We start from the raw sequence: 22,298 nt of genomic DNA on the forward strand, positions 1-22,298 counted from the left end.
CAAATTAACATGCAGATAGGCTAAAGGGATTGTCTTGAGATGGTGTCATAGTTGGAAATAGGACTAGAAAGCTGCATCAGGGAAGAGAGTAGCTCCCTAATATGGGAAAAGTATATAAATACCGTTAATTGTAGACCCCATCTATCTGATCTGGGGCCTATATGCAGCACAGGAGCCTGTGTAACCTCTGCATCCCTGTTGATCTGAGCTCACTTTCCATGGTCATGGCTAGGAACATTCTAGGCTGCACTCATTTCAGGACCAGTCTTCCTCTATTGGTAGAGTATGTTGACCCAGACTCCGGTGAGTGGGGCAGCCCCTGCCATTGTAGATCCACATTGAGGGCAAGTCCTGTAGAGACCCACAGTAGGGTCCACAGTGCTGTTGCTGGTGGAGATGACCAGTGGTGGTGGAGAGAGGGATCTGTTAGAGGTCTAGACCTATCATATCTACATGGGAATCCAGGATTCTCTGACAAGGGCCCCACATGATGGGATGGCCTGGTAATGACCAAAAGAACCATCATTAAAATCTGCTAGTCTCTTGCCCCATATCCAGCTTTTGTAGTCCTTACTTTGTTTGATAGGTTAGCTTTGGAGTGATTAAGGGCAGTGAACTAGGAAGTAGGTGAGGAGAGTACCTAGGTCTAAGTAGAAACTATTTGATTAAGTACTTTATGGTGTCTTTTTTTTTTTTTTTTTTAATGTCTTTCTACTTGCTTTCTGCACTTATTGAGTCACTGCAAACCATTGTGCACTTTCACTCTAAGGTATATATTTTCCTGGACCTTATCGATACATGTGCTTATGTGCTCTACCTCGTGGGCCGTGATCTATATCGAGGTTCTGTGTCTTTGTTAGATAGTGCAGCTCCCGAAATGGAATTAAGGAGTCCTGTGAGCTAGAAAATGTCTAACCAGAGTAATGGAGCTAAAGGGTTGACTTCCCACGCCTGGTGGGACACAATCTGAATTAAAACATGCTGAGGTGGTACTGTGTTGCATTGATTCAGATAATTTTAATACCAAAATGTTCTTTTATTTAAATAGTAAACTGAAAATAGTTTGACATGCCTACATTGACTGCAGTTTTTTTTTCTCCTCCACTATACATATCTGTGAAATAAGTATTAAACTATATTGTAATGAGTTGGTAAGAAAAAAGTTAAAGAATTTGGAGATTGGAAGTGGGAAAAGGTAACAGTGTTCTATTTGAGAATGATGTAAAAAACAACCATTTTCAAGTTCATGCACTTAAAATGTACTTCTGGGTAAGTTACTTTCAGGAGGAGGTCTCTTAACTACAGGTGTAGTCTATATACATTTGCCAAGTGCTTTTTATCTTGCGTTGCGTCTGTTATGCTACATTAGATCATCTGCTCTCATAAACTGATCTGTCAAGGACTTAATACCACTCCAGTTGCAAAGAATAATAGTTGCTGGATGTAATTCTGGTATGTATAGGCATTGGTGTTACTGATGATGGCACAATTGATGTGTTAAAATAAATGTTTTTAAGACACTGTGACTTCAGTGAATGTTTCAGAAATAGTTTTGAAGAAAGTAAATTTCTAAAGCATCTGCTGGATGCTTTAGGACTTTTCTAGAGCAGTTTGAATAACTGCGTATTTTAGAGAAATTAAAATGTCAATCTTTAAAGTTTTATTTTACTGTTCATTTTTGAAATACTTTGTTCATAATGGCCCAGAGCATTTTGTTAAACAGTTTCACCTAGATATACTTAATACAAGTAGTGCTAGCTGTTTGTTTGGTCATGGTAACAGGAGACTTGTAAATTTAAGTGATATTGACTAGCTAAAGTAACCCAAGTACTTCCCAGTACTTGCCCTTTTCACTCTAGTACCTATGTTTTTTTTTTAGTAAATGTCTGAAATTTTACTGGTTTGAAATGCTCCCTGACCCTACTGTTTGAAAGCCACTTTATGCAACATTGTCAGGCTCATATTTTTGTGTCCTCCTTTCCTCTGCCCTGTTCCCAGTTGACCTATCACCTCTTTAACAAGTCACTTACATGTATTAGTTTTGTCTTTTTCTGGGGAACTGACCTAAGTTGTTGAGTGTAGTTAAGAAGTTTATAGTATGAAATCAAGTGGTTGTTTTTTTTTTTTTTTTCTTTTTCTTTTTTCCTTTTCTAAAATAAGACCAAAGCAGAGATTCAAAGGTATCAAGGCCCCGTATATCCATCCATAAAATCAGGAACCTATTGGTGGTTTGAACCAGTGAGTATTTCGGGGGTTATTTACAGGTACCATTTCATTGAACACACTATATGACCACCTGCCTTTCCACAAACAGCTGGAAAGACCTGGGAAAGGTCTTTGTAGAAATATGGTATTAGAATTTTCTTCTTTGGACTCTCCCATAAAGGAGGGGACAGTGTGCTTAGAACCCATACTTAGAAACCATAAGAGGGCAAGTAGCACAGTAGGTTAAGTGCACGTTGCACAAAGTGCAAGGACTAGCATAAGGATCCCTGTTGGAGCCCCCGGCTCCCCACCGGCAGGGTAGTTGCTTCACAGGCGGTGAAGCAGGTCTACAGGTTGTCTTTCTCTCCTCCTCTCTGTCTTCCCCTCCTCTCTCCATTTCTCTCCGTCCTATGGAACAACAACAACAAAAAAGGGGGGCAGCAAAAGAGAACAAATAAATGTAAAAAAAAAAAACGTAGGAGTAATTCAAGATTCGGGATACTTCCAGAAGGGGGGAGAGAAGCATTATTTTCCCACCTGGTTGTGGTTACCTAGCAGGTGTAATGCATCTGCTGTTTTTATGCCAAAACATGGGAATGGAATTGGAAAGGGATGTGGGGACCATCAGGTATTAAAGATAGATCCTCAAATGCATTAAGGCTAGAGGGCTTCTGCTGCAACATGGTGGGGTTAAAGGGCAGGCCCAGCAAAAGAGGTGTGAGTCACTACCAGGGGATGGGCAGAATATTGGTAATGCTCAAGTATCAAAAGAATGTTAATGGGTTAAGCGCAGGTGGCGCAAAGCACAAGGACCGGCATAAGGATCCCGGTTCAAACCCCGGCTCCCCACCTGCAGGGGAGTCGCTTCACAGGCGGTGAAGCAGGTCTGCAGGTGTCTATCTTTCTCTCCTCCTCTCTGTCTTCCCCTCCTCTCTCCATTTCTCTCTGTCCTATCCAACAACGACAACAACAATAACTACAACAATAAAAAAAAATTTAAAAAAAAGAATGTTAATGAAGGGGGTAGTGACAGATGGGGGCCATTGTCCACAATGAAATCCACAAACCACTTAATATAGCCAGCTAGGGAGCCTCTATGGAAGATAATATTCTCAAGCTAGACTGGAGTGATTGGGCAAATATTTATACCTAGTCTAAATTAGAAGTAAAATGTTTTTGTTAAAGGGCTCCAGATAGTTTGTTTTGGGGGGCTGCTGGCATGTGCTATATCCCTGGCTTCCACTAAAGATGATTTTAAGCTTGAGTCTAAATTGAGAATCATTGTTTCATAGTATTCATGAAAGAGAACAGGAAAATTGTTGGGAAATATAAAAATAAACTACCCACTGATTAGAGCGGGCCTGTATTGCATAGAGAGGAAGTAGCTTTGAATCCAATGTGAAATTGTCTGAAATATTTTTATTTTTTATACATGAAGGAATTTTTGTTTTATTTTTTAATTTTTATTTTTTATTATTTTTTATATTTATTCCCTTTTGTTGCCCTTGTTTTATTGTTGTAGTTATTACTGTTATTATTGATGTTGTTGGATAGGACAGAGAGAAATCGAGAGAGGAGGGGAAGACGGGGAGAGAAAGACACCTGCAGACCTGCTTTGGTGCCCACTTGTGAAGCGACTCTCCTGCAGGTGGGGAGCTGGGAGCTCGAACTGGGATCCTTATGCCAGTCCTTGTGTTTTGTGCCACCTACACTCAACCTGGTGCGCTACTGCCAGACTCCCAATTTTTATTTATTTTTATTTATTATTGGATAGAGACCAGGGGAGATAGAGAGGGAAAGAGAAAAGACAATTGTAGCCTTACTTCACCACCTGTGAAGCCTTCCCTCTGCTTGGCCTCTTTGAAATACTTTTAATTAGCTTTAGAAACTGAAGTATCTGAAGCTTTAAAAAAATCATATCAAGAAGGTAAATATGCAACCTTTTTAAGTTTTTTTTTTTTTTTTTTTTGTAACAGGGGAGATAGCAGAATGGTTCTGCAAACAGACTGTCATGCCTGAGACTCTGAGTTCCCAGTTTCAATCCCTCGCAGAGCTGAGTAGTGCTCTAGTATTAAAAAATAAATAGAAATTCACTTATTAATGAGAAAGATAGGAAGAGAGAAATAACCAGACATCATTCTGGAACATGTGCTGCCAGGTGACGACCTCAGGACCTCATGCTTGAGAGTCCAATGCTTTATCACTGCACCACCTCCGGGACCACAATATGCAACTCGATGGAAGGTGTTCAATAACTAGAGAGGGAAATGGTTATAGGTGTTAACACCAACTTGAGTCTCTCTAATAATGCCAATTAGAAGTTTAGAGGTCTTAGAGGACACGTAGTTTTTATTTTATTTTTTTTTAAAGTATTCATTTTCCCTTTGTTTTTGCCCTTGTTGTTTTATTGTTGTAGTTATTGATGTCTTCGTTGTAGGATAGGACAGAGAGAAATGGAGAGAGGAGGGGGAGATAGAGAGGGAAGAGAAAAATAGACACCTGCAGACCTGCTTCACCGCTTGTGAAACGACTCCCTTGCAGGTGGGGAGCCGGGGGCTTGACCGCGATCCTCTCGCCGGTCAGTGTGCTTTGCGCCACCTGCGCTTAACCGCTGTGCTACTGCCCGACTCCCGACACATAGTTTTTAATCCTAACCTAAAGTAATCCCAGGCCTATTTATTATGCTTGAGAACCATGAGTCAAGTTAGGTTGTTAGTATTTTAGGAAGTAATAATGCACAATGACTTAGTGGGATTTCTCATATAGGATACCTTCTTAGTTTTTATTTTCTTCTTTTTTATCTCTTCTCTTTAAAAAATTGCCCTTGTTAAATGATGCCAGATACAATACTAATTCAGACTGTACATAAATCATTTACAGAAGAGTGTGGGTCATTAAAATTCGCTGCTGTTCTAAAGGTCCCCTGTAGATGGCATTGCTTGATTTGATCTGTAAGCAGTTTACAGTGAGGAACTTGTTAGAATACTATGTATTGAAATGGAATCACACTTGGCATTATAAAGGTGAAACTAAATACATTTTTTAAAAAATAGTAAACCTACCTATCACAAGTTGTTTTCAGACTGACAATGTTGTCTTGGACCTTTTGAGCTTCTTTAAGAAAATGTCAGACTAGGAAGCCAGATGGTGACACACCTAGTTAAACACACATATCACCAAGTGCAAGGATCCAAGTTCAAGCCCCTTCTCCCCACCTGCAGGGAAGATGCTTCACCAGCGGTGTATATCTTTCCCCCTCTCTTATCTTCCCTTCCCTCTCAATTTGTCTCTGTCCTGTCAAGTAAAAATAGAAAGAAAAAATGGCCAAGTGCCATGGATTCGTAGTGCTGGCACTGAGCTCCAGTGATATCCCTGGTGGCAATAAAAAAATAGCATACTAAGTGGCTTGTAAAGGACAAATTTCTTTTTCACAGTTTTTGCAACTAAAAGTCCAAAATTGGGGTTCCTGCTTCATTGAAGGCAGCTATCTTCTCTCTAATAGGATGGCCGGATATCTTTGAGTATGTCTTTTATAAGGCTACTCCCATTTATGAGTTTATTACCTTCCATTAGGTGATCTATTCACCTCTCAAATTTCTTTTTTTAAATCTATTTATTTATTTATTTAAAAAAGGAGACATTAACAAAACCGTAGGATAGGAGGGGTACAACTCCATACAATTCCCACCACCAGATCTCCATATCCCATCGCCTCCCCTGATAGCTTTCCCATTCTTTATCCCTCTGGGAGTATGGATCCAAGGTCATTGTGGGTTGCAGAAGGTGGAAGGTCTGGCTTCTGTAATTGCTTCCCCGCTGAACATGGGCGTTGACTGGTGGATCCATACTGGTGGATCCATACTCCCAGTCTGCCTCTCTCTTTCCCTAGTAGGGTGGGTCTCTGGGGAAGTGGAGCTCCAGGACACATTGGTGGGGTTGCCTGTCCAGGGAAGTCTGGTTGGCATCATGCTGGCATCTGGAACCTGGTGGCTGAAAAGAGAGTTAACATACAAAGCCAAACAAATTGTTGAACCAATCGTGGACCTAAAGGCTGGAATAGTGCAGATGGAGTGTTTGGGGTACTCACTGCAGACTCTTGTGTACTTTTGCTTTCAGGTATATATTTTGCCCTAGTTTATGGATACGTATGAGCATATGCTCTATCTCAGGGGACCTGGTCTATATCTAGGTTTTGGGACTTTGTTAGGAAGTGAATCACCTGGAATGGAATTAGAGAATACTATGAAAAGAAAGGTCTCACCCGAGTAATGAAGTTGAAGGGTTGTCGTTCCACACCTGAAGTCTCTGGACGCAGTGTGAAGTGAAACATGCTGAGACGGCACTCGTTGCGTTGATTAGGTTGGGATCGGCAGATGCAATATTATTTGACATGAATTGAGAGAAGCATGCAGGAAAAATGTGTCCCACCCTAAGGTTCCAGGACTGGGGGAAATATAGGCTCTATAGTGGAAATGTGAGGTTCCTGCTGTCTTAGGGTTCAAGAAGACAATAGATAATTATCATCACATTATTTGGTAATTGGGTTAACTTTGAAAAGTCCCTTTGTTAGAGTTTGCTGTATAATACCCAACATCTTGTATATAGCTGTGCCAATGGTTGCTTCTTTTCTCTCTGGTCTAGACTTTTGAGAGAGTCAACATATCAAAGACTCAGCCTATGTATTAAAAAGATTCAGTCTGTGCTTTAAAAAGTTTGAAACAGGGAGTCGGGCTGTAGCACAGCAGGTTAAGCGTAGGTGGCACAAAGTGCAAGGACTGGTGTAAAGATCCCGGTTCAAGCCCCTAGCTCTCCACCTGCAGGGGAGTCACTTCACAAGCAGTGAAGCAGGTCTGTAGGTGTCTATCTTTCTTTCCCCCTCTCTGTCTTTCCCTCCTCTCTCCATTTCTCTCTGTCCTATCCAACAACGACATCAATGATGACTACAACAATAAAACAGCAAGGGCAACAAAAGGGAATAAATAAATAATAAAAAATATTTTTAAAAAGCAAAAAAGTTTGAGACATAAAATCAATTTCCCCTCATATTAATTAGTGATTCATATGACTACAAATTAATAGGAGTGTACATAAAAACCATTCCCACCACCAAAAGACTGTGTCCCATCCTACCCACCCACCCCCACCACCCCAGGAAGCCAAATGTCCACCCTTACCCTCATCCCAGGGTTTTTACTTTGGCGACCTACTCAAATGTCTTTTTATAGGGGAGTAAGTTTTAACACATTTGGAGAGGTAAGATAAACATTCAGACTAACAAGTGAAATTACATTTTTAAAACAAAATTGTATTTGACTTTTAATCCTTTTCATTCAGTAACCATTCTGGATATCATTCATAAAACTACATTGGGGGGTCTGTGATATAACCAAAAACAAAGCTTCTGATGTATGTTACTACTCTAATGCGGTACATTAGATTGAAAAGCTAATTAGAAGTTTCAAGTACTTTAGATATAAAATCATGTATTACATAAATGGTACTTTCAAGATTCAATTTAAGGGACATTATGAAGCTTATGAAGCTTTTCCCCTGTAGGTGGGGGCTAGGGACTTGAAGCTGGGTCTTTGTGCACTGTAAGTGTTGATATATTCATTCCCAAACAGGAGACCAGATCCTGGTGTGATAAAAAGAGAGGAGTTTGAATACACTGGTGGGCGAGAGATCTGGATCTCTGCAGGAAGTTTTTGCAGGTGGTGGCACACCTGGTTGAGTGCACACCGTATGAAATAGAAAAATAGATGAACAGAGTGCACACTCTCCTGATTCACCCTGTGTAGGTATTTTAATCTGTGTGCCTGGTAGAAATTTGTATCTCCTCTGTGCCCGATGGACCGCACAGTAATTAGTGACTACAGCTACCTTATCTCCTCCCTCCACATTCCTAAGCAGAACAGCTAGGGAGAAATCCAGCCTCGCTGGAAGAGATTAGACCCCTGGAACCAGGGCCAAAGATTATGTGCCTACAGTATGCCAATATCTGCATTCTTTTTGTAACCAAAATGTAAAACTATATAAGAAGTGCTGTTCCTTTGTCCGGCACAGAGGAAGTCACTTTCCTGCATGCTTCTCCCAGTTCATACCAACTGGTACTGCACCTGCTGACCCCTACCTAATCAATGCAACCAGTACCCCCTCGGCATGCTTCACTTCAGACAGCATCCAGAGATGTCAGGTGTGGAATGTGAACCCACCAGCTTTGTTACACTGGCAAGACCTTTCCTAGCTCATAGGACTCTTTAAATTCATTTCAGGTAGCACACTTTTTTTTTTTTATCTCGGTTGGCACACTTCTTAAGAAACCGGGGGTCGGGCGGTGGCGCCGTGGGTTAAGCGCATGTGGCGCAAAGCGCAGGGACCGGCGTAAGGATCCCGGTTCGAGCCCCCGGCTCCCCACCTGCAGGGGAGTCGCTTCACAGGCGGTGAAGCAGGTCTGCAGGTTTCTATCTTTCTCTCCCCTTCTCTGTCTTCCCCTCCTCTCTCCATTGCTCTCTGTCCTATCCAACAACGAATTGCGTCAACAAGGGCAATAATAATAACCACAACGAAGCTACAACAAGGGCAACAAAAGGGGGAAAAAAATGGCCTCCAGGAGCGGTGGATTCATGGTGCAGGCACCGAGCCCAGCAATAACCCTGGAGGAGGAAAAAAAAAAAAAAAAGAAACCTCAAAACCTAGATATAGACCAGGGACAGTCCATGAGATGAGATGGGGCATAAATACATATATTCAGGAGGAATTGGGGAAAACCATATACCTTAAAGCAAAAAATAGATGTGTATTCTTATGTCATGTCCAGCTAACATTTCTTGACTTTTCTCATCCAAGTCATTGAGAATTCTGCAATTCCTTTGACATGTGGCTTCCACAAACAAATAGTAAACAACCTACAGTTTGTTGTTCCCATTTCAAATTACTATTAAAGAGATAGAGGAGAGAGAGCAATAGAGGCTTACACTGACAGGGATAGAACTCATGACCTCATGCCCCTGATTCCAATGCTTAACCAACCTCCTGGGTCGCAAAGCTTCTAACCTGAAGCTTTATAGTGACAGGGAGAAAAGACTGGCTATAGCGAGATGATTAAAACTACTGATCATGGTTAGCACTGTAACTTAACTGAACTTTCCATTTAAGTTCTATATTCTTTTATCATTACAAAATGGTAAAATGGTAATGATTTGGGAGCTGGGCAGTGGCACACCCAGTTGAGAGCACATGTTACAGTGCACAACCCAGGTCAAGCCCCTGGTTCCTACCTGCCGGGGTTGGGGTGGGGTGGGAGGGAGCTTCACAAGTGGTGAATCAAGTACTGCAAGTACCTCTTTCTCTCCTCTTCTACTTTCCCCTTCACTATCAATTTTTCTATATCTTTTCAACATATAAAATCTATTTTAAGTAGTAATGATTCAATCCCCAGATCCACCATAAGCCAGAGCTGAACTGTGTCCTAATTCAAACAAACAAACAAATAATAATGAGTCAGCCACTTTATCAACTTAGTCTCTGTCTGCTGTGATTTTGTTACACCCTCTGAAGACACAGACCAGCAGGTGAGAGCTAGCTGAATCAAAAATCCTATTCAGATGCTAAGGATACATTTTATTCTGAGAGCCCAGTTTATATATATTTTTTGATATATAGTGGTAGGTTCAAAGTTCTTCGAAAAAAAATTTTTTTAATTTTTATCTATAAAAAGGAAACACAGACAAAAAAAAAAACAGTATAAGAGGGGTACAACTCCACATAATTCTCACCACCAGAACTCCGTATCCCATCCCCTCCCCTGATAGCTTTCCTATTCTTTATCCCTCTGGGAGTATGGACCCAGATTTGTTGTGGGTTGCAGAAGGTGGAAGGTCTGGCTTCTGTAATTGCTTCCCTGCTGAAGATGGGCGTTGGCAGGTCGAGCCATACTCTCAGCCTCCTCGGACAGTATTTCTATTCAACTTCATGCTAGCTATCAAACTCAAGCAAAACTACCATAACTGTGGGCCCCTAGAAACATGCCTAAAATGAACTTCCTAGCTTTCTTCCACCCTAAGATCCCTAATCTTTTGTGTTCTCTTCCTACTTTTTGGTTCCTGTTCATTAACCATTTTGTCTCACTTTATGTCCTGCTACCTTCCAGACACCAATATGCAGACACCAACATGATTCCATCCTGACTTCTCCGGGTAGACGACCTTACCAGTGTGTCCTAGAACCTCACCTCTCCAGAGCTCGACCCCAGTAGGGAAAAACAGAAACAGGCTGGGGGTATAGATCAGCCTGCCAATCAATGCCCAGGTCCAGTGGAGAAGCAATTACAGAAGCCCCTTCTGTATCCCCCAAACACTCTTTATCCATACTCCCAGTGGGGGAGATATGATAGGATAAGAAGGCTTTAAACTCCAGTTCCATCAGGACCCAGAGGAGGAAAAGGAGAGAGACATCTGGATGTACTAATGGTGCCATGAGTGGCTTTGAGGGGAAGAGAGGACTGGACCAGGAAGAAAAAGGAGGCAAATATGTACAAATGTAGACAAATAGTTGTAGAGATGATGATTGACCCATGTCTAAAACCTTAGGAGAACTGTGATGGGTAGCAGTGGGGAGGCTGGGGATACAGAACTCTGGTTGTGGGAATGGTGTGGAAATATACTTCTGATGACATGTAATTTTGTAAATCAATATTAAATCACTAATTTAAAAAAAATTAAGGGGGAGATAAAGAGAAACACCTGCCTCACCACTGGTGAAATTTCACCCTTATAGGTGGGGACCAAGAGCTTGAACTCTGGTTCATTTGCATGGCAACATGTGTGCTCAGCTGGGTGTGCCACTGCCTGGCCTCTGCATTCATTTTTGAATGGCCAGGAGCAAGGGGATTGGTGTCAGAAACCACTGCTTCTGCCTTCATTGTACATTTTGGTGTGTTGAAACAATGCATTTATACAACTGCCTATCAAACTTGTTTCCTGCTGAGCTTGGGCCAGAAACAACAACTGAAAAAGGTCTTTCTGGGAGTTGGGCAGTAGCGCAGTGGGTTAAGCACAGGTGGCACAAAGCACAAGGACCGGCAGAAGGATCCCGGTTCAAGCCTCCAGCTCCCCACCTGCAGGGGAGTCGCTTCACAGACGGTGAAGCAGGTCTGCAGGTGTCTATCTTTCTCTCCCTCTTTCTGTCTTCCCCTCCTCTCTCCATTTCTCTCTGTCCTATCCAACAATGATGACATCAATAACTACAACAATAATAACTACAACAATAATAAAAAGACAACAAGGGCAATAAAGGGAAAATAAATGTTTACTGAGATCCTTCCACAGGGCAAGATGCAAGGTACACACACAAGGTTCCTGTTTCTAGAAGTGGAGTTGAACAAGGTCACCAGAGACAGGGTGAAAAAAGAGGCCAGCCTGCCTCCCATGGGCCACTAGTGAACAACTGACAGGTGTGATGCCACCTTTTAATCATACCACTTGCCTCACTGCAGCTCCTCACTTTAATAAGGGTTAAGCTATGATTCCCAAAAGTAGTTGGTCTCAACAGAGGAGGCAGCATATTGAGAGAGGGAGATCTGGCTTCCAGTCCAGGCCCTACCTTGGACTAGTTCTTTGAGTATGGGCAAGTCTGTGCCCTTCCTAAGTCTCAGCTTCCTCCTTCATACAAAATCCCAGAAACTGCACACCTGTGTAGTGGGGCTTACATGAGAGCAGTGAAGACATTAATTAGTCCTACAGTCTAGGGGAGATGAAGTTATCCCAAGAAACTAACTACTTTGGTCAGAAGTGGGGAAGACTTGCGGTGAGAAATTTGATTCCCCACCTGTATTGGGTTAAATTGCAGACACCTCCCCCCAGCCCCCAAAGATAGTTTTTAAAATTTTTATTTATAAAAAGGAAATAATGATAAAAACCATAGGATAAGAGAGATACAACTCCACACAATTCTCACCACCAGAACTCTATCCCATCTTCTCCCCTGATAGCTTTCCTATTTATCCCTCTGGGAGTATGGACCCATGGTCATTATGGGGTACAAAAGGTGGAAGGTCTGGCTTCTGGAATTGCTTCCCTGCTAAACATGGGCATTGGCAGGTCAATCCATAATCCTAGCCTGTCTCTCTCATTCCCTAGTGGGGCAGAGCTCTGGGGAAGTGGGGCTCCAGGACATATTGGTGGGGTTGTCTACCCTGGGAAGTCTGGTTAGCATCATGCTAACATCTGGAACCTGGTGACTGAAAAAAGAGTTAACATATAGAGCCAAACAAATTGTTGACTAATCATGAACCTAAAGGCTGAAATAGTTCAGATGAAGAGTTGGGAGGTCTCTGTTTTATAGATAGCTAGTAGTCCCATTTTAGTTATATTCCAAAGAGCCCCTGACTATACTAGTTTTTTTTTTATTTTTCCCTGAGCCTGAAATCTGATATGCAGGTGGATCATAGTTATTGTCTGGGGAGATGATGTCATGGCTGGAAAAAGGACCAGAAAGCTGGATCAGGGAAGAGAGTAGCTCCCAAATATGGGAAAGGTATATAAATATTTTTGACTGTAAATCCCATCAATTTGCTCTGATCTGGGGCCGATATTCAGCTTAGGAGCCTATGTGACCTCTGCATCCCTACAGATCTGAGCTCACATTCTGTGGTTATGAGTAGGAACATTCCAACTGCCCCAAAGGGGGAATAGGGAAGGATGGGATGAGACACAGTCTTTGGGTGGTGGGAATGGTGTTTATGTACACTCCTATTAATTTGTAGTCATATAAATCACTATTTAATTAATATGAGGAGAGAATAATTGAATTTCTCAAACTTTTAATGGACAAACCATAGGCTGAGTCTGTGAAATGTTGACTCTTTTAAAAACTTAGATCAGGGTGAACAGAAGCAATTTGTATAAGACACAGCTATATACAAATAGTGTCAAAGGACATAAATTATGGTGCTGTTGTGTATGATACAGCAAATCCTAACAAAGGGATTTTTCAAAGTTAATCCAATTGCCAAATAATTTGATTACAGCAATAACTATCTATTGCCTTCTTAAACTGTAAGACAGCAGGAGCCTCCTGCTTCCTCTACAGAGCCTATATTTTTCCCAGTCCTGGAACCTCTGAGGTGGGGCTTACTTTCCTGCATGCCTTTCTCATTTCGTACCAAATGATATTGCATCTGCTTATCCCAACCTAATCATCACGAGTACCACCTCAGCATGCTTCACTTCAGACTGTGTCCAGAGACGTCAGGTGTGTAATGTCAACCCTTCAGCCTCATTACTTGGGTGAGACTTTTCCTTTCATAGGATTTTCTAATTCCACTCCAGGTGGTTAATTCCATAAATTAGGGCAAAATGTATACCTGAAAGCCAAAGTACACGATAGTCTGCAGTAGGTCAGTATATGCAGCAAGCAAATAGAAAGACCTAAAAAGACACCATAAAGTTTCTAATGAAATAGTGTCTACTTAGACTTAGATACCCTCCTCACCTACTTCCTATTATTCTTCTGTCAGTCATTGCAAAGCTAACCTTATCAAAGTTAAGGACTGCAAAAGCTGAATAAGGGCAAGAGACTGGCATACTTTAACAATGACTCTTCAGTCACTATCAGGCCACTCCATCAGCTGGGGCCCTAGTCAGGGAGTCCTGAGATTCCCAAACAGACATGAAAGGCCTAGATCTCGAATAGATCCCTCTTTCCATTGTTACTGGTCATCTATATCAGGAACAACACAATAGACCCCTCTGTGGTCCCCCATAGGACCTTGCCCTCAATGTGGATTAACAATGGCAGAGAATGTTCCATCCTCCAAAAGGAGGCTGGACAACATACTCTGTTCCACCTGAGGAATATGGGTTCTGAAATTGGGGTAGCTTGGAACATTCCTACTCATGACCATAGAAAGACAGTTCTAAGTCTTAACTCTCAATCCCCATGAATGTGATCTTATTTAGAAAAAGGATCTCTGCAGTTGTGGTTAAGTGAAGGATCTGGACATGAGATCATCCTGAAAGGCTGGTGATTTGGCTCACTTAGTGTACCTTTGCCTTGTGTGCAACCCAGGTTTAGGTCTGGCCCACACCCACATTGAAATAAGCTTTGATAAAAGGTGAAAGATTTATACAATCTGAAGAGAAACCCAGAGTATGGGGAAGCTTTAGTACTGCAACCTCTTTTTTTTCTCTCTCTCTGCACCTCTGCCTTCTTTGTTTCTATCAAATAAATCACTCTAAATTAGGGATGAGCCCTGAGACTAATGACAGAAGTCTAATGAGAAGAGAGGGAACTTAGAGAAGCAGTAGGTTAGGCCATGTGAAGACAGCAGAGACTGGGTCAAAATGTGTAAAAGTCACAGAACTCCATGGCTTGCCAGCTGCCACTAAAAGCTAAGAGAGCCAGAAAGGAACCAGCAATATCCACCTCCACTTCTGACTTCTGTCATTGAGCATTGGAAGAACTGCCTGAAGAAGTTTGTGGTAGTTTGTTTCATCAATCCTAGCTCAGCTGAGAGACTTGGGTAGGTGGGGGTTGCCCATCTACAGGGTCATCTGGGCACTTCACCCAGCTCCATCCATCCCTGAGGACCAAATTTCTCCTCAGCTGTCGATGTGATATCCCTTTAGCAACTTTTGGTAACTATCACTGAGCAGCGCTCTCATCCTTTCTCAGAAGTTACAATGAACTCCAGTTGCTTCCAAATCACATGTAAACATATTCTGACATGGTTCCAAGGTTTATGGAGAAAGAAATTTTTTTTGTATTTATTTATTCCCTTTTGTTGCCCTTGTTGTTTTATTGTTGTAGTTATTATTATTGTTGTTACTGATGTCATTGTTGTTGGATAGGATAGAGAGAAATGGAGAGAGATGGGGAGAGAAAGACACCTACAGACCTACTTCATGGCCTGTGAAGTGACTCCCCTGCAGGTGGGGAGCTGGGGGCTCGAACCAGGATCCTTCCGCTGTTCTTACGCTTTGCGCCACATGCGCTTAACCCGCTGCGCTACCGCCTGACTCCCAGACCTGGCTAATCTTATTCCCCGGGACCATGACATGGATCTCAATTTGTAATAAACAGAATTGTGTGATTGTGACAGCTTACAAAGTAAACCATGGCCCAGTGGGATGATGTCTCTTGCTTGTTGGTAAGAGAAGTGAATTGTCTACATTTAGGGTGTGCCAGAATCATGAGGAAGACTGGTGAAAGGTCGATTCGCTGGCTCCCTTCCCCATGCCCCTTACATGTCTGATTCAGTGGTTTGGACTGAGGCCTAAGGTTTCTTCTAACATGCTCCCAAGTGAGACCAATGGTTCTGCAGAAACAAGAGCTCAGAGAAGTGGGTCTTCGACTTTGCTGTACCTTAGGGTCACATGAGAAACTCTTTTATTTCTCTCTTCCTACCTTCTTTCTTTCCTTTCCTCCCATTTTTTCATTCCTTTATGAGAAAGAAAATGAGAGTGAGAGCAGAGCACTGCTCTATGGTATGTAGTGGCAGGGACCACAACGAATGCACACTACCTACTGAACCACTGCTAAAAAGTCCATCCCTGGGGTGCAACCCAGACCTACTAAACCAGAATCCCTGGGTGAGATGAGAAAGAGAATTACTAAGTTTTGAAGCTCTTCTGGTGACTTGAATATGCACTCAAAATTAAGAAAGAAAACAAAGTGGGGAGCTTGGATAGTGGCACACATTATAGTGCACTATAATGAAACTGGGTTCAAGCCCCTGGTCCCCACCTGCAAGGGGAAGGCTTCTCAAATGATAAAACAGTGCTGCAAGCATCTCTCTTTCTCCCCTCTCAATTGTTCTCCATCTCTATTAAAAAACAAATAGATAAGGAAACATTAAAATACTAAATAAACTTTAAAAAACCGCTGTTCCCATTTGACTTTTTTTTTTCCTCCAAGGTTATTGCTGGGCTCGGTGCCTGCACTACAAATTCACCGCTCCTGGAGGCCATTTTTTCCCCCTTTTGTTGCCCTTGTTGTTGTACCCTCGTGGTTATTATTATTGCCATTGTTAATGTTGTTCGTTGTTGGATAGGACAGAGAGAAATGGAGAGAGAAGGGGAAGACAGAGAGGGGGAGAGAAAGATAGACACCTGTAGACCTGCTTCACTGCCTGTGAAGCGACTCCCCTACAGGTGGGGAGCCGGGGGTTCGAACTGGGATCCTTCTGCTGGTCCTTGCACTTTGCGCCACATGTGCTTAACCCACTGCACCACCGCCCGACCCCCTATTAGACACTTTTTTCTGTTTTATATCTTATTACCTTTTAGCTATCAAGTTGCAGATGCTACTATGATTCCATCCTGACCTCCCTGGGCAGAAGACCGCACCAATTTTCCCCAGGACCTCACCTCTCTAGAGACCTATTGCACTAGGGAAAGACAGAAACAGGCTGGGATCAACCTGCCAAGGTGCATGTCCAGCAGAGAAACAATTACAGAAGCTAGAACTCCCACATTAAGCACCCCATAAAGAATTTTGGTCCATACTCCCAGAAGGAGAGAAATGTTAGTGGAAGATGACCAGAGGGCTCTGAACTCCAATTCCATCAGGACCTGGAGAGAGAAGAGGAAAAAACAAAGGATACTCAAAAGTAGTAACGGGTGTAGGTATGACTTAAGAAGAGAAGGCAAGACCATAGGAAAAAAAATAGGCAAATATATGTAAATATAGATAGTTAAATATATATATACATACAGGTAGGGAATACAGAACTTTGGTGGTGGGTGTTATGTGGAATTGTACTCTTACAATCTTTAACCTACTATTAATCACAAATAAAAAATGGTGACTTCACCGTTTATCCCCCCCTTTTTTTTATTGGGGAATTAATGTTTTACATTCAAAAATAAGTACAATAGTTTGTACATGCATAACATTCCCCAGTTTCCCATATCAACCCCCACTAGGTCCTCTGAATCCTTCTTGGACCTGTATTCTCCCCACCCACCCACCCCAGAGTCTTTTACTTTGGTGCAATATGCCAATTCCATTACAGGTTCTACTTGTGTTTTCTTTTTTTCTTTTTTTTTTTTTTAAACATTAGAGTGTTGAACACTTAATTCTTTTTTTTTTTAATATTTTATTTTATTTCTTGCCTTTTGTTGTCCTTGATGTTTTGTTGTTGTAGTTATTATTATTGTTGATGATCTTGTTGTTGGATAGGACAGAGAGAAATGGAGAGAGGAAGGGAAGACAGAGAGGGGGAGAGAAAGATAGACACCTGCAGACCTGCTTCACCGCCTGTGAAGCGACTCCCCTGCAGGTGGGGAGCCAGAGGCTCAAACCGGGATCCTTAGGCCGGTCTTTACGCTTTGCGCCACCCGCGCTTAACCCACTGCACTACCGCCCGACTCCCGTGTTTTCTTTTCTGATCTTGTTTTTCAGCTTCTGCCTGAGAATGAGATCATCCTATATTCATCCTTCTGTTTCTGACTTATTTAACTCAACATGATTTGTTCAAGGTCCCTCCAAGATCAGCTGAAAATGGTGAAGTCACCATTTTTAATAGCTAAGTAGTATTCCATTGTGTATATATACCACAACTTGCTCAGCCACTCATCTGTTGTTGGACACCTGGGTTACTTCCAGGTTTTGGCTATTACAAATTGTGCTGCCAAAAACATATGTGTACACAGATCTTTTTGGATGGATGTGATGGGTTCCTTAGGATATATCCCCAGGAGGGGAATTGCAGGGTCATAGGGTAGGTCCATTTCTAGCCTTCTGAGAGTTCTCCAGACTGTTCTCCACAGAGATTGGAACAATTTACATTCCCACCAGCAGTGTAGGAAGATTTCTTTGACCCCACACCCTCTCCAGGATTTGCTGCTGTTACCTTTTCTGATGTATGACATTCTCACAGGAGTGAAGTGGTATCTCGTTGTTGTCTTTTTTTTTTTTTTTTTTGCATTTCTCTGACAATCAGAGACTTGGAGCATTTTTTCATGTGTTTTCAGCCTTGTGGATCTCTTCTGTGGTGAATATTCTGTCCATGTCCTCCCCCCATTTTTGAATGGGGTTATTTGTTGTCTTGTTGTTGAGTTTGGCAAGCTCTTTATATATGTTGATTATTGAACTCTTGTCTGATGTATGGCATGTAGAGATCTTCTCCCATTCTGTGAGGGGTCTCTTGGTTTGGGTAGTGGTTTCTTTTGCTGTGAAGAGCTTTTTAATTTGATGTAGTCCCATAGGTTTATACTTGCCTTAGTCTTCTTTGTAATTGGATTTGTTTCATTGAAAATGTCTTTAAAATTTATGCAGAAAAGAGTTCTGCCAATATTTTCCTCTAAGTATCTGATAGTTTGTGGTCTAACATCCAAGTCCAATTTACTTTTGTATTTGGTGAAATACAGTGGTTCGGTTTCATTCTTCTGCATGTTTCAACCCATTTATTCCAACACCATTTAATAGTCTTTCCCCATTTAATAGTCTGAGCCCCTTTGTCAAAGATTAGATGTCCATAGGTGTGAGGGCTCACTTCTGGGCTCAATTCTATTCCACTAGTCAGTGTGTCTTTCATGTTCCAGTACCAAGCAGTTTTGATGACAATGGTCCTGTAATACAATTTGAGATCTGGGAGTGTGATGCCTCCAGTTCTGCTCTTTTTTCTCAAGATTGTTTTGGCAATTCTAGGTCTTTTCTGGTTCCAGATAAACATTTGTAGCATTTGTTCTATTTTCCAAAAAAATGTGCTTGGGATCTTGATGGGGATAGCATTAAATGTGTAGATGGCTCTAGGTAGTATATTCATTTTGATGATGTTAATTCTACCAACCCATGCACATGGAATATCTTTCCACTTCTTCATGTCTTTTTCAATTTCCTTGAGTAGAGACTCATAATTTTCAGTATACAAGTCTTTCACTTTGGTTAGGTTTACTCCTAGATATTTTATTGTTTTTGTTGCTATAGTAAAAGGAATTGATTTCTGGATTTCAATTTCTTCTAGCTTAGTGTTTGCATAGAGGAATGCCACTCACTTTTGAATGTTAATTTTATAGCCTGACACCGTACTGTATTGCCTGATGATTTCCAAAAGCTTCTTGCTGGATTCCTTAGGTTTTTCTGTGTATACTATCATGACATCTGCAAATAGGGAGAGTTTTACTTCTTCTCTTCCAATCTGTATCCCTTTAATTCCTTGCTCCTGCCTGATTGCTGTGGCAAGAACTTCCAACACTATGTTGAATAGTAAGGGTGATAGTGGGCAGCCCTGTCTAGTACCTGATCTGAGGGGAAATGCTTCCAGTTTTTCATCATTGAGTATGATGTTGGCTGTAAGTTTGCTATATATAGACTCCACTATCTTCAAGAATTTTCCATCTATTCCCATTTTTTTATCATAAAGGGATGTTGTATTTTGTCAAAGGCTTTCTCTGCATCTATTGATATGACCATGTGGTTTTTGGTCTTGCTTTTGTTGATGTGGTGGATCACATTGATTGATTTACATTTATTAAACCTACCTTGCATGCCTGGGATAAACCCCACTTGGTCATGATGAACAATCTTTTGAATATATTGCTATATCTGTTTGGCTAGAATTTTGTTCAATATTTTCACATCTATGTTCATCAGAGATATTGGTCTGTAGTTTTCTTTTTTGGTTGTATCCCTGTCTGCTTTTGGTATCAGAGTGATGTTAGCTTCATAAAAGCTAGCAGGGAGTATTCCAGTGTCTTCTGGAAGACTTTTAAAAGTAGAGGTATTAGTTCTTCTTTGAAGGTTTTGCAGAATTCATTTGTAAAACCATCTGGTCCAGGACTTTTATTTTTAGGGAGATTTTTGATAACTGTTTCAATTTCATTAGCTGTGATGGGCCTGTTCATGTTATCCACTTCCTCTTTACTTAGTTTTGGAAGTTGGTATGTATCTAGGAAATCGTCCATTTCTTCCAGGTTCTCTAGCTTGGTGGCATAGAAGCCTTGCATGATATGCTGAATATCTGCGGTGGCTGTAGTGATATGTCCTCTTTCATTTATGATCCAATTTATTTGGGTCTTCTCCCTTTTTTGTTTTGTGAGTCTGGCTAAAGGTTTGTGGATTTTGTTCACTCTTTCGAAGAACCAACATTTACTTTCGTTGATTTTTTTTTGTATGGTTTTCTTTTTTTTTTTCTTTCTCCTCCAGGGTTATTGCTGGGCTCGGTACCTGCACCATGAATCCACCGCTCCTGGAGGCCATTTTTTCCCCCTTTTTGTTGCCCTAGTTGTTGCAGCCTCGTTGCGGTTATTATTGCCATTGTTGATGTAGCTTTGTTGTTGGATAGAACAGAGAGAAATGGAGAGAGGAGGGGAAGACAGAGGGGGAGAGAAAGATAGACACCTGCAGACCTGCTTCACCGCCCGTGAAGCGACTCCCCTGTAGGTGGGGAGCCGGGGGCTCGAACCGGGATCCTTACGCTGGTCCCTGCGCTTTGCGCCACGTGCGCTTAACCCATTGCGCCACCGCCCGACCCCCAGTATGGTTTTCTTATTCTCAATGTTATTTATTTCTGCCCTAACTTTAGTGATTTCTTTCCTTCTGGTTGCTTTCAGGTTCCTTTGTTCTTCTTCTTCTAGGTCTTTAAGATGTGCAATCAGGCTGTTTATTTATGCTTTTTCTTGTTTCCTAATGTGTGCTTGTATGGCTATGAACTTCCCTCTCAATACTGCCTTAGCTGTGTCCCAAATATTTTGATAGCTTGTGTCTTCATTTTCATTGAACTCTCGAAACTCCTGATTTCCTCTTTGACCTAGAGGTTGTTAAGAAGTGTACTGTTGAGCTTCCACATTTTGGGACTATTATTAATCTTTTGTTGATTGTTAAGTGTTAGTTTAATTCCACTGTGGTCTGAGAAGATGCTTGGGATGAATTCAATGCTCTTGAATTTGCTGATGCTGTCTTTGTGGCCTAACATATGGTCTATCCTTGAGAATGACCCATGTGGATTTGAGTAAAATGTGTATTCCAGTTTCTTGGGATGAATTACTCTGAAAATGTCCAATAGTTCTAGTTTATCTATCTCTTCATTTAGCTCCCTTATGTCTTTATTGATTTTCTGCCTGGATGATCTTTCAAGTTGAGAGAGTGGGGTGTTGAAGTCCCCTACTATGACTGTGTTGCCGTTAATATATTGCTGTAGCTCTTTCAGTAGATGTTTGATGTATTTAGATGGCTTCTCATTGGGTGCATAGATGTTAATAATTGTTAAGTCCTCTTGATTGACTGATCCTCTGAGCATTAAGTAGTGTCCATTCCTATCTTTTTAAATTTTATTTATTTTAAAGTCTATCATGTCAGATATGCGAATAGCTGTTCCTGCCTTTTTGGTGGGCCATTGGCTTGTATGATAGTTTTCCATCCTTTCACTTTAAGTCTGTGTTTGTCTTGTTGAGTTATGTGGGTTTCCTGTAGACAGTATATTGTTGGGTAGTATTTTCTGACCCATCTTCCTATTCTGTGTCTTTTTTTTTTAATATTTATTTTATTTATTTATTCCCTTTGTTGCCCTTGTTGTTTTATTGTTGGAGTTATTATTGTTGTTGTCGTCGTTGTTGGATAGGACAGAGAGAAATGGAGAGAGGAGGGGAAGACAGAGAAGAGGAGAGAAAGATAAGACACCTGCAGACCTGCTTCACTGCCTGTGAAGCGACTCCCCTGCAGGTGGGGAGCCGGGGCTTGAACCGGGATCCTTATGCTGGTCCTTGTGCTTTGCACCACCTGCGCTTAACCCTCTGTTCTACAGCCCGACTCCCACTCTGTGTCTTTTAATAGGTGAATTCAGGCCATTGACATTTATTGATATCAAAGATTGAAGATATTTCAACGCCATTCTCGTAGAGTTTTAGAGTGTTCTGATATGTCCTATTTATGATGGTCTGTTTATAGAAGACCTTTCAGAACTTCTTTCAGGGCAGGCTTGGTGATAGTTGATTCCTTCAAATGTTGCTTGTCTGAGAAGGTTTTGATGCATCCATCTAGTCTGAATGACAGTCTAGCTGGATATAGTATTCTTGGTTGAAAGCCTTTCTCATTGAGCACTCAATAGATATCTTGCCATTCTCTTCTGGCTGGTAGTGCTTGTGTGGAGAAGT

General features: G+C 41.6%; 1 protein-coding gene across 6 annotated transcripts in view; it reads left to right on the forward strand.

Moving 5' to 3' along the window:
- Positions 1-22,298, forward strand: part of VCPKMT (valosin containing protein lysine methyltransferase) — an 86,416-nt gene that overhangs the window by 7,422 nt on the left and 56,696 nt on the right. The gene's annotated exons all lie outside the window — the stretch shown is intronic.

This window comes from Erinaceus europaeus, chromosome 16, assembly GCF_950295315.1.
Source record: "Erinaceus europaeus chromosome 16, mEriEur2.1, whole genome shotgun sequence".
NCBI lineage: Eukaryota > Metazoa > Chordata > Mammalia > Eulipotyphla > Erinaceidae > Erinaceus > Erinaceus europaeus.